The sequence below is a fragment of the Sciurus carolinensis genome, chromosome X, assembly GCF_902686445.1.
Source record: "Sciurus carolinensis chromosome X, mSciCar1.2, whole genome shotgun sequence".
Lineage (NCBI taxonomy): Eukaryota > Metazoa > Chordata > Mammalia > Rodentia > Sciuridae > Sciurus > Sciurus carolinensis.
In genome coordinates, this window is record NC_062232.1 from 117,281,257 (window position 1) to 117,299,786 (window position 18,530).

The 18,530-nt window shown below is 39.7% G+C and overlaps 1 protein-coding gene across 3 annotated transcripts in view; it reads right to left on the reverse strand.

Annotated features, from left to right (window-relative positions):
- Fgf13 (fibroblast growth factor 13) overlaps window positions 1–17,299 on the reverse strand; it is a 510,261-nt gene extending 492,962 nt beyond the window's left edge. The window contains exon 1 of one of the 3 annotated variants that reach the window (XM_047536986.1): window positions 17,021–17,299. The gene's annotated coding sequence lies outside the window, so the exon portion shown is untranslated. Of the gene's footprint in view, window positions 1–290; window positions 453–17,020 lie in introns of those variants that run through there. The other 2 variants (XM_047536987.1, XM_047536988.1) reach the window with 2 other exon arrangements.
- Window positions 17,300–18,530: the final 1,231 nt, after the last annotated feature.

The window sequence follows — 18,530 nt, forward strand, 5'->3', positions numbered from 1 at the left end:
CAAAGCCGCCTGCCGGCTGTAGTAAAAGGAGAGCTCGGCAGGGGCGCGCCGACGTCAGCGCTGGCTGGCAAAACCCGGGCGAGCCCGGCGGAGTGCGGGCGAGCGTGTCGCCCCGGGCGTTCCCTGGTCCCTCGGGACAGGCAGGGCCCGCGAGCGACGCCGGAGCGGGCTCGCGGTATCCTCCGCCGACACCGGAGCCAGGCGTCCCCTCTCCGCCCCTGTTACTCCCTTTCCTCCCCGCGCCTGCCTTCCAGGCTGCGCTGCCCGTGCCCGCGCTGGTCGTCACCTACACTTTTGGGACTCCGCTGTTGGCAACTACCTGCACTGAGCGGTGGAATCTCAGTCCCGGAATCGGTGACTTTGCCGCTGGCCAGCTGCCCAACTTGAGACAGCAGAACTCTCAGAGAGGAGAGAAGGGCGCGCTGGGATCTGGGTGTCACTAGGGCAGAGAGTGAAACTGACTGTGGCGGCTGCCACCTCCCACCCCTACACGCTGGCCCCTCCTCCTGGAGCTGGTGGCTCCAGTTGGCAAACTGGACGCTTACAGAGTCCCAACTGCCCAGTTTAGCCAACCCCAGGCAAATGGCGTGAGGTGGGACTGGGGACAGGTGTGGGAGAGGAATAAGTAGGATTGACATGTTGTCTGGGCATACTTGTTAAAAATCCAGGGAAGATCCATGAAAATACTAGAAGAAAAACTGCTCAGAAACTGTACAGGAGGCGAAAGGGGATGGAGAAAGTCAAGGGAAGGGGACGACGGGGTAGTCAGGAATCAGTTCCTGGGGCATCGTAGGAAACCATTTCACGGATGGCCCTTTCTCTGAGTGGGGACCAACGTGGACCCGACACTTTCTTGAGGTACTGATGTGGTTGCTAGGACTTGATCCACAAAGCCGTTCATTAATTAGACCGTAGGTTTCAGCCTGACCATGGTGACACACTAGCGAGTCCTATGTAGAAAATCCGTTTTCCCTCAACCCCACACGCACCTTAATTCTGTTTCGTTAATGGCATTAAACCAGGCGAAGAAATCATATAGATGGATTAGTCCTACTGAATCCCTGGCGGTAACTCAATTATAAGAGCCTGCTGTAGCTTTCAAGACCAGGAGTGTGGGCTGCCCCTGCTGCCAACCGGGGTCTAAAGGTCAGCAACCCTCTAAACTCAATTTGCAGCCTCCATCTTCAGTCTGGAAGGAACTGGAAGCCTGTTTTTCTTGTAAATAATATCTAATAATCTGGAGCTTGATGACACAATGTAATTATCCATTCCAAGGTTAGACCATTAATTAATATCAGGGAAGGAAGGAATTACTCTTCAAATGACAGGAATTCAAAGTGGGCGGAGACTTGGATAGGTTTAAGGGAAATGGGCAAAAAGTTCTTAAATAATTAATAGGCAATAGGTACCATCCATTTAGCACCTGAGCTGTGCCAAGCAATGTATAAATGCTTTCTATCACTCTCATTTCCTCTTCACATCAACAACCCTAGTAAGTGTTGGTACTGATTTTTCCATTTTACAAATGAGAAAATAGAGGCTCAGAGACATTAGGTAACTTTCAAAGAAGTCACACAGCTAGTAATTGGTGGAGCATGGATAACAAACTAGGCAAGTCAGGATGGGAAACCTGTTGGGTGTCTCTAAAACCAGCATTCTTCTATTATATTTCACCATACCTCAGCACTCCTATGGGTCTTTTAAATAGAAGGTGGAAGAGGGCTGGGAACATAGCAGTGGTAGCGTCCTCACCATCACTAAAAAGGGGGGACACATTTTCACTGGACCTATCTGCCAATTCTAAACTCCTAAGACCTTCCAAACTCCTCTCTCACACACACTCCTCTCCTACGTACACATACGATTTGCTTTATCCACACACCTCCACTGAGAAACAAGACTGTGAACTTACATACATACCAAGTGTATCAGCTTTGCTGCCACCTTAAGAGATCCAGAAAGGTTCTCCACACAGATTCGCTTCACTCACCCCCCCAAACTGTATAATCAATGGCATCTTTAACAATGATAACTTCCAGCTGGAAGCCAGATATCATTCTGTTCTTTAAAGAACACTAATAGTCAATCTATGGCTAAGCCTAGGTTAGTTAATATTACTGAGGAGAGTTGAGATGTCTGCTTAGGAACACAAGTGGAGTCTGCCTGTCCATGAATATAAACCAGGAAAACAAAGTGTGTTTCTTTGCTTGTAAACCACCTTGAAAAATAAACACCAGAACATAAATGGAACAGACACTTCATACAAAGACCCTATAATGATGTGTGTTCATATGGATGCAAATCAATGACATCATAAGGCCATTCATGACAGAGACCAAGGATTCGGACTATTCATGTGCAGGACAAGTAATCATATCTAAATAAAACTTCCAAAGCCCCTCTAGGAAGGTCACAGGCAGCCTGTTTTATGAAAGAAACAGTGGCCTTCTCCTCTTCAAAGTCCCATGAGATGTCTAATGTTAGCAGAGTGTTGCTAACACTGGTTCAGTAAAACGTATGCTCCAGAGTGCAGCTCTCAAACTACTTGGTAATGTAGAATGGTCATATGGAAGAGGACCTGACATCTATGGAGTTCAGAGGGTGGTCTCTTCCCCAACACTAAAGGGCTTCAATTTGGAAGCATCTCAGTGAAGCCCTTATATATATTGTAGTACTTGCTCCTCCCCACACAGATCCATCTTCCTTTTCCCACTGGGGTGGAAGTGCCCCCAGATTTTAGCCTAGCAATTTTCACTATCTGGTCAATTCACTTTCACTTTTCTCTGCCTTGTCCCCATGGTAAAATGTGTCCTAACCTGTCTGCTCCTTCTATGAGCAAGAAGTCCATAGACCCAACAAAGCATTTGGCACAGGAACTATCTCATATAGTCAATTTACCCTGGAATTAAATATGCTAAAACAAAATGTGGAATGGCCAGGTCTCTAAAGAGAATGAATTTTTTCTGGAGTAAGAGGCAGAAGCTTGAGTCTTTATTAATAAAAGTGAAAAAGGTCCTCTTGGCCTATCATTTCCCTGATGTGTGTTTCATTTCTTCTTCTTATCCTTCTTCTTCTTCTTCTTCTTCTTCTTCTTATTATTATTATTATTTATTATTATTTGGTACTAGGGGTTGAACCCAGGGGTACTTAACCACTGAACCACATCCCTAGTCCTTTTTATTTTTTCAGACAGGGTCTCACTTAAGTTGCTCAGGGCCTCACTAAGTTGCTGAGTCTGGTCTTGGGTTTGTGATCCTCCTGCCTCAGCCTCTCAAGTCACTGGGATTATAGATGTGTGCCATCACACCTGGCCTGGTGTCCGTTTCATGACAGTCTCCTAAGACCTCAAGACACCAGCCTCTGGATTCCAGGTTTGCTCTGCCTCCAGCAGCTCTGAGCAGTGATTTTGAGCAAGAGGCCACATACTTCCCTGTCTGAAGTAGAAGGTAAGGTCAGGGTGAGTGGCCCATAAAGGACACATACACTTAGGGCTGTTCCTGGAAGTGTTGGACTGCCTGAGTGTGGAGACATTGCCATCAGGTACCGCCAAATTAGACGTTTTACTAATAAGACTGCTTCTAACTGGAAAAATCATGTTTTTCGTTCGTGAAAACATGGCATAGCAGAAAGCTGGTTCAGAAGGAGGCAGCCTGGCAGAAGCTACACTTCCAGTCAAGCTACCTGAGAAAAGAAAAGCCCATGGGCCAAGATCTAGGAGTTGAAAATCACGTTAATTTTTAAGCTTATGTTTCAATAATTTGATTGAACCTTCAGATCCAAATGTTAGAGCTATGACTGGTATTCATTTCTGATTCAAACCCTGCAGTGTTTATCTACATGATGATTTAAGGCTGCTTTCTGTCAGAACCTTAGGTGAGTTGGCAGGTTACTGTAACATAAGAACTAGGGAAGATAATCTACAAAGATGGACACTGTGTCAGTTTTAAATATTCCCATTGAGATATAGCACTATGTCCTCTCCCCTTGGTCCTGTCTGGGCTTGTAACTCTTTCAGCCTACAGTATATGGTGAAATTGATGCTCTGTTCATTTTGGTTAGAGAAGGCCATATGGCTTTTGCCTGACTCTCTTAGGGGTCCTGGGGAAAGCCTGCTGCTATGTATGGTTTGCTCACCCTGAGACCACCATACTAGAGAGTTCACATTTAGGTTTTCCAGTTGACAGTTTTAGCTGAGCTCCCAAACTATAGCCAGCATCCTTGCCATCCAGGCAAGAGAGCCATCTTGGACAGTCAATCCAATCAAACAATCAGATGACTTCACCTCAGCTGACACTTGACTGCAACTTGATAAGAGATCCCTCCATGGAGAATTATTCAGTGGAGCCCTGCTCAAATTCCCAGCCCAAAAAATGTGGTCAAAATTAGATAGTTGTTTTTAGTTGCTGCTATGGTTTGGGTATAGTCAGAGTATCCCCCAAGTGTCCATTATGATTATAGACTTGATCCATAGGAGGGTGTTGTTGGAAGGTGTTGGAACCATTGGGAGGTGGGGCCTAGGTCACTATGGATATACCCTACCTTGGAATGGGTTTTGAGATGCCAATCTCTTTTATGACTGCCCGTTTCATTATATAATCTCTTCTACACACATACACACACACACACACACACACACACACCTCCACCATGTTGTAATTGCTTGACCTGAAACTCACTCCTGCCATCCCACAAGAACTGTTGCCATTCAACATGTACCATGGGCCCCTTGCCATAACCAACTTGAGCTGCAGTGGCCTCTGAGTGCCTGGGTGGCTAAGCACAGTGAAACAGATCCTGAGGAAACAATGTCCTAGTCACTCCTGTGTGAGTAGTGCACCCCCATGGTCTGAAATAAACTTTCACATTTATACCATTGAGCCTTCCGTGGATGAGGTCTTGCTGACACCTGGGATGCCCTCAATATATTTTTCCTACTCTCTCTGTGCAAAGTAATTTAACTACTCTTTAGTGACTGTAATCTCTTTAACAACCACAACTTTCTTGGCCCCAATTTTACATGTACTTCTGTGGCCAAACTACAAGTTTTTAAAATCTTTATTCTCTGCATTCTGCTCCTGATTCTCACAGTAAACCTGCCTAAAAGCTGTCATCAATACCTATACCAACACTTGAATGTGTGCAATCTTCAAATTTCCTCTGCCAGATAATTGTCTTTAAATTCAGCATCACAGAAAGTCTCAGGACATAGACAAAATATAGACAACTTCTTTGCCAGAATGTAACATAAATGGCCTCTAGTCCAATTCCCAGTAATTTCCCTCTGAAACCTCATGAGCACAGCCTTTACTGTCCATATTACTATTAACATTCTAGTCTTCTGAGTTGTCATCAGAATCACCCATTAAGCTCTGCTTAAAACATTCTGAGTCTTATTCAGCCTGCATCTTCAAGTTTTTCCAAACTCCTTCCATAAACTGATTCCAAAAGCTTCTGAACTGCATGATCAGGTATTGTCACAGCAACAACCTATCTTCTTGGTATCAATTTCTGTTCTAGTCAGTTTTTCATCACTATGACCAGAATACCTGACAAGAACAACTTAGAGAAGGAAAACTTTATTTTGGGCTCATGGTTCAGTCAATGGTCCACTGACTCCATTGCTCTGGGCCAGAGGTGAAGCAGAACATCCTGGCAGAAGAGTATGGTGAAGGAACTCTTCTTAGCTTATGGCAGCCAAATCCAGGCATGTTATCCAGATATTCCCCTCCAGGAAAGACTTGCTGCTCAGTTGTAAGGACAGGACATCCTCCAGCTGTTAGCTCTGTCAGGGTCTGCTTCAGCTGCAGAACTGTTTCACCTGAGATCATGCCCTTCCTGTGGCAATTTGCATTCAATAATTGAGTGAGGACTAGCCATTTCAGATCAACACAGCACACTGACAGGCTCCAGAGTTCCATTCCTGGTTGGCTGAGGCTTTGTTGGCTCTGCTTCAGAGTTCAACTTCTCCTTTTGCCTGGCCCTGACTTTGCACCCTTCCTTTTGCAGTTCTTGATCCCTAAGGAACATCTTCCACCACAAACATCTCCTTTCAGAAATCTCAAACTGTGACACCTCCTCCCTGTTTCTTTCCTGTCCTGTATTATTGCTTTTGGTAAAGAGAGATTCTGGAAACCCTTACCGTCCTCTGATGGTTTAAGTAATATTCACTGTATTGCCCATCCCTTTTGCTGCTAACTCCTCTGTTTTCTTAGGTAGTTTCTTGGAGTCTTTTTTATAGTACCAAGGGATGGGACCTGGACTTATGCCTGATGCAGAGCCCTGATACACAGCTGGTACTCTTTACAGCTGTTACATTTTAGGGAAAGAGGAGCTAGAAGCAGATGGTCAAGAAATAGCAGGTTGGGTTTCTAATGATGAAATACTTGTATCTGGACTTTTCTTTATATATATATATAAATATATATATATATATATTCTTTGATTTCTTTTTTATTTAATTTTTTAAATTTTTATTGTTATTTTTACAGACTCAATTTTGATTCACTGTACACAAATGGGGTACATCATTTCATTTCTATGGTTGTGCAGAATGTAGATTTATACCATTCGCGTAATTATACATGTACATAGGGTAATGGTTTCTGTCTCATTCCACCATTTTTAATACCCCCCCCCTCATTTATATCTGTACTTTACTTGAAACTGTAACCCAGTCAGCAGGTGTGTTAGTCAGATTTCTGTTACTATAACAAAATAACGGAGATAATCAACTTTTAAGGAGGAGAGGTTTACTTTGCTCACAGGTTTGGCAGTTTCAGTCTGTGGTCAGTTGCCCTATTGCTTTGGGGCCTGTGGTGAGGCATTACATCTTGGTGGGAGCATGTAGTAGAGAAAGCTATTTATCTCATGATGACCAGGAAATGAAACAGAGTGAGGAATGAGCTAGAGAACCAATATACCCTTTGATGGCACATTCCCAGTGACTTAATTTATTCCCTCTGGGCCCCATCTTTTTAAAGTTTCCATGACCTCTAAATAGCACACAGATTTGCAACCAAACCTTTAACACATGGGCTTTTAGGGGACACATCCAAACCATAGAAGTGTGATTTTTTTTCATACACAGAATGGGTATGTGCCTGGCACATGTTCAGAGTGACTTTACCCATTACACTGTTGTCATAACTGTATCTGCCCTGCATGGCTAATTTTGGTCTTCTCTAAGAGACCTCCATACTCATGTACTCTTCTCATTTTCCCACTTCTGGGGTTCTTTATTCTTCCCCATTCTACTTTTCCCAGGGTAACCTCTGGTACTATTTTCCATTTCATGTTCTCATTCATTCTCCTACTACTAAGGCTTAGCAAGAATGTTTCTTAATATATTTTCCCTATATTCCATATATATATATATATATATATATATATATATGTATGTAAAAGGCTCTTTCCTTTCTATATCAATTAGCCTACAAGGTAAAGACTTACTGTTGTTTGCTTTTGGAGACAGCATAAGATTGTTGACAGGGGATTTGCCTCACTGCTGTAAGGACAGCAAAAGAGGAGCTGCTTTGAGTGTTCTCACTTAATATGGAATGAAAGAAGCAACAGCAGCATCTTGCTTACTTATTGTAGGCATACACCAGAATCATTGCAAGGCAGCAAGGCTAATGACTAAAACAAAGGAGGCAATTAATATATGGTGTTTTGTATAAACTGTCATTTCACCCTTGAATTGTTTTAAATGTTAGATATTGTTTTCTTGATTTACAAATAATGAAATGAGCTAAGAAAAGACATGAATAGTGAGTGATACTCTGGATTTAGTGTTAGTAGGGAAGACACTTCTGACACATTGAAATATGCCATTCAAGATATGGCACTGTGACTAAGAGCAGAGGAATCATCTCTAGAGGCTTCCTGAGCCACATCCACAATCCTACACTGTTCTTCTTTGTTCTTCCTACTGGGATACTGTGCTGGCACAAAATGGCATTTGGTCAGAGTGACTTGATCCATCACACTGTTGCCAACTCGTCTACCACTGCCAATTCTGATTAAGGCTGGAGTCTAGTTTTCCCAGAATCCTCTTCCCTGTATGATTGTAGGTTAGAGTTTTCCATCCAGAGAAACTTAAGACTGAAAGTGGAAGTGAAACAGAAGTCACTGTTCTCAGGAGGCTGTAAGAGTCAGTGTGACTTCACGGAGAGTTCCTCCTTTTTGGTAGTCTTATGCAGTTAGTACTGGAAATTTTTCAGAATTACTGTGGGTTTTGATTTCCTCACTTGTTTCAATGCTTCAAGTTGATGCCATTAGAAACATTTATGTGATTCTCCAGTATGATCCTTCTGGATCTTCACTCTATCTTCCCCCACTTTGTAAGAACTGAGGTTTTAAGTATATTAAATCCCTTAGCATTGCAGTGTATTAGTGGTTCTATTTCCATGGCTGTCCCTAGACTAAGACAGGTACCTACCCTGAGTCTTACCTCCTGCCCTGTGTTATTATAAAGTGACTATCTTGGAAGTGATGTAACTAAATTCTAGTCATGTAAAGGCCCTTTTTATTTTTCTCTAGAAACCACAGAAGTCTCTGAGAGGATGGTGACAAGGGCATAGATAGTTTCCCATTCCCAACTCCAGGCTACCTGCTTCTTCTCAGTCAAATAGTTATTGAAGCCTATGGAGATGAAATTAATGTGAATGAAGTCCTGGATGTTGTGAGAGTCTCAGCACGAAGAAATATTTTCATTCTTTCTTCCTTGAATGCCAAACAAATCCTGCATCTAGTACTACAAAAACCTAGCACAAGGAGACCAGGAGACAGGGAAAGTGATATCAGACCTATATTCCTGGTTTCCTAAGCCTTCAAGAGACCAAAGGCTGAATGTTTTTTCTGATATGCAGATGCTAATTCACAATAAGGAGGGGGGAAGAATAGAGGTAATTTGAATTAGACAGAGGGGACTGACGGGAGGGGAGGGGTTTGGGTTAGGAATGATAGTAGAATGAGTCAGACATTATTATCCTAGGCACATATATGACTACACGACCTGTGTAACTCTAAATCTTATACAACCAGAAAAATGAGCGGTTATACTCCATTTATACATGATGTGTCAAAATGCATTCTACTGTCATATATAACTAATTAGAACAAATAAAAAAAGAGGCCATGAAGGAATAAACTGAAGTATAGATAGGGATAATATATCCCTGTAGAGAGGGTAGCTTCTTTCAGGTACTTATTTTTCTAACACTTCAAGATCTACTACCACTTGGGGAACTCCCCTTTGACCATGAGCTGAACACAATGGCCTTACAACAAAATACTTTATAACCTCCTCTGTGAGTCCAATAACCAGCAAAGAGGAAGTGCTGCTTAAGCAGCCTAAAGAAATAAACCAGTGGGAGAAACAGATGACAACTTGAAAACCAACAACAATGACTTAGGAGCATATGTGAAGATTCAAGTACAGCACAAAAATAGATTTGGGGGAACTGTCAAAACACAATTTCCCAAATCAACAAATCAGTAGGTAAATTAAAGAAGAGGATGATCATGGTGAGACCCCAAATAGTGACCTGGAAGATGAAGTGGAAGAATTCCTGAGAACAAAGTCAAATGTACCACAATAGAGAAGTCATGACAGAAGAGATAAGTGACTTGGAGGATAGATCCTGAAGAGTAACAAGTCTTCTAGAAGGAAAAAGAGGAAACAGAAGCAGTATAGTAATTTTAAAAATAGAAAAGAGCTTTTCTGAGCATAATAGCTATAAAATTTAAGTAAATAACTTAAAATATGCAAAAAATAACTGGAATTTAAGAAATACACTCCTAGAACACTAGTGGGTGAAAAGTGAAATTATAAGCTATCTAGAAAGCAATTAAAAAGGAATACTTTACTCCAAAATATACATGACACACAGAATGCTATATTCAGAAAAAAAAATCATATTCTTAGTGACTTCAGCATTAATGAACAAAAGATAGGAAGACAAATGAACTTGGCGTTCACCTTAAAATATTTAAAAAGAATTGCAAATTAAACTAAAAAGAATTAGGAAAGAGGATAACCAACAAAAAAGCTGGAATTAATAAAATAGCCAAAAATTGTTCTTTGAGAAAACCAATGAGACAGATAACCTCTTGCAGCCCAACTAAGGAAAAGAAAATAAATATTTATAAGACTTGAAATATAAAAGGAGACATAATCATGGATTGGATAAAGAAAAGATTTAAATAATTATAAAAGATACTACATTAAGCTCTATGGCAACATAGTTGAAAATCTTAAGAAAAAGAAGCATCTTTTAGAAACCCAAATTAACACAAAAAGAAGTAGAAAAATTGAATAGACTGCTTATGAAATAAGAAAATGAAATAATGAATAAATATTTGTCATTGAACCAGTCATCATATCAGAGAGGTTCATTGGTTTTAATTCACCAGTAAATATTTTTTTAAATCAAGAATTTCAATGTCATTTAAACTCTTCTAGGTCATAAGAAAGAAGGAGGAAAGGCCCTTAATCCTTTTTGATGAACCTTTATTGTATTCATTTATTCATATGTGGTGCTGAGAATGGAACCCAGTGCCTCACACATGCTAGGCAAGCGCTCTACCACTGAACCACAACCCCAGCCCCAAAGCCCTTAGTTCTGTTTAGAAGGTCAACCTAAGTTTAATTTCCAAACATATCAAGGATGCTACAAATGAAGAAATCTATAGACACTCTTTTTCTGGATATACATGCTGACATTTTGAATAAAACATTATCTATATAACTCAGTCATTTTTCAAGAATGTAAAATTTTATAACCAATTAGGATATGGTATATTATAGTATGGATTTCTGTTTTTCACTCCTCCTGTGTTCAAGAATTGTTTTAATGGCATTTATTTCCCTGTCCCTTAGTTTGGGGATCAGCCAAGTAACTGGTAACAAATGGAAGTGTGCCACTTCCCAGTCTGGGTCTTAAGAGGCTTTGTGCATTTGCTCCTTCCTTCTTGTGTCTCTGCAGTCACCTTGAGACTAGCCTGGCTAGCCTGCTTGCCCTAGCAGGGGGATGAGAGTTACCTGAGGCAAAGTGGTGCCAGCTACCACAACCTGAAGCAAAGCAGCCCAACAGACCTATAGTGACAATCACAGTCACTTAGCTCAGACCAGAGTAGATCAGCCAGACCCCAGTTAACCTAAAGACACATCGGCAGTAACAAATGATTGTTGCTTTTTCAGCCACTGATGCTTTGACTGGTTCATTTCACAGAAATTACTAACCCACATATAGGATTAAATTTGGAAATGCAAAGGAGGTTTGATATCAGAAAATCTATCAACATAATTCATGACATCAATAAAGAGGAAGACCGTATGAATGATGATATCAATAAAGACTTAAAAGTTATTTGATAAAATTCAGCTGCAGTCCCAACACATTTCTAAGTTAAATAGGATTAAAAGGAAATCTCTTAAAATAGTACATACTGTTTACCAAAAATGGATGCCAAATATAATCCCAAATGGCAAAGCACTGACCTGTTTAAATAAAATTCAGAACCAGACAAGGATACCTCTTATCCCTGTTATTATTCAACATTGCCTTGGAGGTACTATCTAATAAAAAGATTCGAATATGAACTAATACAAATATCAGAAAAGATATCTATTTCCTTGTCTGCTGATGTTATGTTTGTACAGTTAGAAAACCAAAACATTCTCATAAAATCTGTGAGACATATTCAGAGAATTTGGTAGAGGGAAGAAATATAAGGTTACTAAACAAAACAAATAATATCTCTCTAGTCAAGCAATAAACACCAAGAAATGAAAATTTTAAAAATTATATTCACATAGCAAAAATATGTATATGTATTATATACAGGTCCAGATTTAACAAGAAAAACATCAGACCAATATGAAGAAAATTGTGATACCATTATGAAGGAGGTAAAACAATCCCTCCCAAAAGATTGAATGAATCATAAGACAAGGCATCATAAAACCTCAATTCTACCAAGGTCAATATTATGTTTTAAAATTCCAATTTAAATATGATTTTTCAGGGGGAAGATAGGAGATTTATGTAATATGCTCTATTTTGCCCCAACTTTTTTTTTGGTACTAAGGATTGAACCCAGGGGTGCTTTATGACTGAGCTATGATCCCAGTCCTTTTTATTTTGTATTTTGTATTTTGAGACAGGGTCTTGCTAAATTTCTGAGACTGGCCTCAAATTTGCGATTCTCCTGCCTCATCCTGAAAAGTCATTGGAATTACAAGTGTGTGCCACTGTGCCTGGTAATGTAACATATTATTAATCTTTATATGCAAGAATAAATGCCCTAGAATAGCCATGCAAAACGAGACAGAGAGCTGCATACACACACGCAGAGGTAGAGAGAAATATCTCATCCTGATATTAAAAAATCATTCTAAAGTCACTGTAATCAAATCAAAAGACGGTAGTGGCACAGGAATAATAGATAAATAAATTAAAGAAATGAAATAAATGGTGCAGAATAAAATCCCATATATACGCATTTAATACTTGACAAAGGAGGTATTTCATTTCAGTGGGGGAAAAGATGGATTCTTAATGAACAGTATGGATGAGACTGGCCAGTAATTTGAAATCAAATTAGACTTTCATTTTACACCTAAAATAAATTAAATTTCCGGGTAAAGACAAATTTAAATATAAAAATAATAGAATTCCTGCAAGAAAATAGGAAACTATACACAACCTTAGCATGGGGAGATCCTCTTAAGTAATTCTCAAAACCCAGAGATTATAAAAGAAATTTTACAATATACAATTTTTCAAAAATTTGACTTTAGATACAATTGTTAAATAAACAAGAAATCAGAAATATAACTGTACCCAGGGAACATATGAGGGGTTCATAGCAATAATATAAAACAAGCTCTTACAAATTGACAAGAAAAACAACTTGCTTTAGAAACAGACAAAAGATTTGAAGAACCACTTTACAGAGAAGGAAATTAAATAGCCAACAGTTTTTTTCTAAAGATGCTCAGACTGAGAAGAAACTAGAGAAACTTAAAGTAACAATGAGATGACTCACTTTATCCATAGGACTGGCAAAATTTAAAAAGAGCAGTAAGATGTAACAAGGTGGGATTACTGGTGAAATTTGTTGCATGCTTTCTAGAAATCAATATGGGAACATTTAATAAAATTAAAAACAATATTTATACACCCTTTGACCCTGCTATGTAAGGAATTTGTTCCAGAGTAAGAAAAACAAGAGCATGTATATGGGATATAGTCAAAGGTGGTCATTGCTATATTGCCTTTGAGTAGCAAAAAAAAATTTAAAAATTGGAAGCAAAATGAATATTCACTAAAAGTGGAATTGTTGGAGTAGTTATTCTCCATTTACATCACAAAATGCTTTGTAGCCAATAGAAGAGTAAAACTGAATGACTGCAGATGATTTTCAGGTTTTGTTGAATGGGAATAATAGTAGCAATATAGTAGCAACCATTCATATATGGCAGTTTTAAGTGTTTTATATATTTTAACTCACTGAATCCTCAGAGCAATCCTATGAGATAGTTACTATTATCATCCTCATTTTCTAGATGAGGAAAACAAAACCCAAAGAATCTAAAGGCCACATAGCTTGTAAAAGACAAGAAGAATAAGATACAGAAAAGTATGACTGATGATATAATTTCCATAAAATAATTTATAATAAAACAACATGCATATTATATGTTTAATATAATTCTATGATAATGGAAATGTAGAAATACATACTAAACCAATAACATGGTTAACAAGTTGGTCCATATAATAACATGGGTTAGTGTATATTCTATAATTATATTATTTATTATATATATTTGTTATATAATTATTTTATATTATATACTTTAATTGAAAATAATTAAGGAGCCACAGTTTTTCAACAATGAACAATTATAGAGATGGAGTTGTGGCTCCAGGTGTTGCAATGAAGGGAACCCCATCCCAAGTGAAGCATACCCAAATCCCAGTCACCCATTGTCTCTTGCCCTTCCCCTGTACCTCTTGGCAATTGTGCTTGTCCCTCCCGTATGGAATAACTACTGTATTTAGAAATTCCAGGTGCTTTCCTACCTAACTAAGCCAAGAGATTCTCTGGAATCCAGTCATCAATTTGCTCTGAGATTTCCCAAACACAGAAGGCTTCTAAGATTCCACTCTGGTACACAAATCTCAGATATGAAACACAGAGACAGAAAAATAACCTGCCTCACTCATGTCCACATCTACTAGGGAAAATAAAATGTCACCTTGTAGCAGATTCTATCCTCCTCCCATCTATGGCAAAGAGATTTTAAATTTACTACCCCCAGAGATACACTCCACACTCATGCGGATGGTGTTTACAGAGATGAATAGGCAGTGATCTCTTCTCCCATGGAGCTTGGGTTCTTGAAGGAAAGTTATGCCTTTTATATTTAGGCACTTAATGAATGTTTGTTGAGTGTGGGAATTGAAAACATACAATAATTCAAACAGGGTAGAGAGTGAAGTGTTAAATTACAGTGCTACAAACAAACTGCTATGGGAGTTTGATTAGGGAAAGGCAGACATTTCCAGAAATTTTTTATAAAGAGATGGCATTTGAGCTAGATGCAATGTTTCTGGACATGTGGTCAACACCAGATCCCTTGAGGTGCTTAAGAATTCTAGACCTAATATCCAGGCACAGTGATGCACACCTGCAGTCCCCGCATCTTAGGAGGCTAAGGCAGGAGGATCGCAAGTTTGAAGCCAGCCTCAGAAACCTAGCGAGACACTGCCTCAAAATAAAAATTTTAAAAAGGACTGGGGATATGGCTCAGTGGTTAAGCACCCCTGGGTTAAACCCCTAGTCCAAAAAAATATTCCAGACCTATCGAATAAGAATTCTCACATGTGAGATCCAGGAGTTGGTTATTTTAAAGAGGTCCCCTGTATTGTTCTTATGTACACTATAGTAGAGACCATAAGAAATCAGATAGATTTGGATGTGCAGAGATGTGAGGAAAGACACAGAAACTGAAGGCAATAGCATGAGTAAAGTCTCCAACCATGAAGGTAAAATGGATGCCAGTGGCCAATTCAATTTGACTGTGGGTGTTGTAGGTGGCAAAGAGGAATAATGAAGAATGAGATTGGAAAGGTAGTTAGTGTTAGACCATGGAGGACCTGGGGAATGTCAAGTTAGAGTTTGGACTTCATCCTGAAGGCAAAAGGAAATCATTAAAATATTTTAGACAGACAACCAAACAAAAACAGGAGGCTCTTCACTTGCTTAGTGCTTCCCAAACCAAGTCATGCATCAGAATTACCAGGATCACTTGCTGCAAATCCAAGTTCTGGGGACCCAAACCAAACCCAAATCCTCTGAATCAGAATTTCGAGGGATGTGGTCCAGAAATTATATTTTTCAACAATCTTTCTAGGTGATTCCTAAGTAGCCAGCCTGTCACTGGTTCATGACACAGAGTTTGGGAACCACTGCTTTGCTGATGAATGCTTTTCTGAAAAGTTGTTTGTACACAGAGATTTTATTATTGGAGTCATTTGTTCAGAGTACTAGGCAAGTATGCTATTTAGAGGCAAGCTCCAGTAAATCTCCTCATTCAGCAAAAGAAAGGGAAATCACTTTCTCTAGAGTATTTCAATAAAATGCACACCCAGGTTAAATGCAAACCCCCTGACAACTTTCAATAAATGTGACAACACATTTGAGTGTGTAGTATTAGTGATGCCCTATGGTCCACTGATGCAACATAGGAAAATAATTCAAAATGTTCAAGTTTTATCTAGCTTTGCAGCAAAATGAATGACCCTTAAAGTGATGTTGAAAAGAAGAAAGCATCAGTAGGATGTTATGCTGGCAGGATGTGATGCCATGACTTCAACATGAAAAATCTACCATGTGACCGTTTGGAGGTTCCAGGGAAAGTTGAGGCAACATTCTAGGTAGAAACTAGATAGACGCTTATCACAACTTATACTCAAATAAGGAAAAGACCATACGACTTTCAAGGTGTTTTTTTGTAGTTTAAGATTTTAAATCATTGCTATTTGGACATTTATATCTTGAAGATAAGTGAAAGGAAAAACAGTAAGGAGGGGTGGGAAGGGGGTAAGTTTCAGTCTAATTCATTTTTCTAAAATAATGCAAAGACACGGATGATTCTGAGTTAGGTTTGTTTCCTTAAGCCATGTGATATTTTAAGATTGTCATTTTCATTTAAGGAAAGCATTTCTCTTATTAAAGCATATCTTCATTTCCATGAAAACACCTGAGTTTGGCAAGCTGCAATGTTGGCATAGTAGTATGCTTAGTATAATGCTCAAAAGCCAACTCTGAGCAAGAACTTGCTGGTGTTTAATATTCCAGCAGCCAAGCCTGCTTCTTTTTTTTTTTTCTCAGAGGGTTACTAACCTCTCCCCCAGAACTTTCCAGTTCCCCTTTAATTCCAACACCTTCCCCAAGGACCATTGCTGTAAATGGGGTAGGAATCAGAGGTAAGTCCTGACAGTGGTATTTCAGGAAGGAAATGTAATCCAAGCAAGTCTTTAGTGCACTTGTATTGGAATTCTTCTTTCATGGGGACTATGTGAACTATAGGAATCCATTCTAGGCAGCTATGTATTGCCCTCAACTTCTGCATAGTCAAAAAGATAAATACAGATGACCAATGCCCTGAGCCAAATTCAAATGCACAGAGCAATGGGACAGGAGAGAAAAAGCACCCAGCTAAAATAAAGCAGACCTAAGCAGAGAAGGTTAAATTTAACATTTGATGTGCTTTCTTACAGGCTAATGACTTGGCTTTTAAGTGGGAAGGTGTTAGGAAAGGAATATAATTCCCATATATTATTGTAGTTTGACTGTGTTGGGAGCAAAGACGTATTTTTTTATTTGTAGACTGCGTCCTGTCCTGATTTTTGTCTCCCTGCCCCAGGCCAAGGAAACATTGGCCTCGGTTACCCAAGAGAATCCCAATTCCCATAGCATTTTCCCCAGTGAATTTGGTTTCACCTACCTTAGAAGTGGAGACACAATGGGCCGGGTAGTGAGGAACAAGCAATATCCCACCATGGACCAAAAGCTTAAAGGGCCCTGTTGTTATTAGTGCCAATGGTCACGCACTCCTGGGGATAGGAAGCTTCTTAGTCATATCATCACCATGCGTTTCTGAGGTTTGCAAGAGTCTGCATCTGAGCCAAAATACCCCCAACTCTCTAAGCTCCTTCTGGCTTCAAGGGCTCCAGGCAGGAAACGCAAATAGTCCAGAGTGATTTCAGGGGCCAGTGGACCCTGTTCAGCTCATATCAGACTGTTCTGAGGAGTGGTAAGTCACAGGGTCTATATTGCAGCTATTTTTAGTGAAACCAAATTCCTTCCCCAAGTTCTCTTGCTTCCAACTTGTTCTAAGTGTAGGAGACCAGCTGTGGTCAGATCATCTTACTGGACCAAGTCTCTGTCAAGGCGAAGGGACCAAACCAGGGAGGTGGAACAAAGAGCTCTTGACTGTTGGTAGTTTGGCCCTCTCTCACTGTCCCAGCCATGTCCAGAAGAGGAGGATCCTTTGGAAAGGAAAGTGTTACAACCCAGGGTAGTGGGCATTCCCCTCCATTCTGGCAGAAACTTGATAGGTAGGTGACATGAGGGGAAAATTGAGAAACTGGCAGTCCTTCCCCTCTTGTCCAAATCCCATAAACACACACACACACACACACACACACACACACACACACACACACACATCAGGTTCACAGGTCAAACCCACATCTTGGCCAGACTTTCTAGAAGGGTCTAGAAAAGAATGTCATCATCTAGGAGCCATGCCAAGGGTGAAAGTGTGAGGAAGACTGATGTCTAGTCACTTTGCAGCTGTCATTCATTATTCTAAGGGGCAATTTTAATGGGGAAGAAAATTCAAAGGAGAATTTTTTTTGGCTTCAGACCTTGGCCAGAGGTGTTAATTCAAAAGAAGATGGCTCTCTGGGCTTCTGAGAGTGCTAATTGCCTTCTCCAGATTCATCTAGGTAAGTGTTTTACAAACCGTGGACTATGACCCATTAGGCAGTAATGAAATATATTTAGTGGGCTGCCATGAGCATTTAGAAAATGAAAAGATGAAATGGATAGAGTACAATGGAATGGAATAAAGGACATTGCACACAGTAAGGGTAAATATCATGAAACTTTGATTTTTTGTGTGTGTATGAACACTCAAGCACCACATAAAATGTGTTTCTTATTGTTAGTCACAATACAGTTTCACTTTTTTGGAAAACTCTGATCTGGATGATGTGGTAGAAAAGTACATGAAAATAAATCCACAGGCCACCCTCAATTTTGTCACTGCTATCCCACTTATGACCATTAGTTTGGGGTGTTCATGGTCAAGTACTATTATAAATATTTCATGTTCATCATCTTATTTAATCCTTATCACAACCTTCAATGGTATGTTTATCTTTGTTTTATAGGAGATGAAGTTGAGTCTCAGTAACAAGTTCAATTAGCTAGTATGAACCTAGATCTCT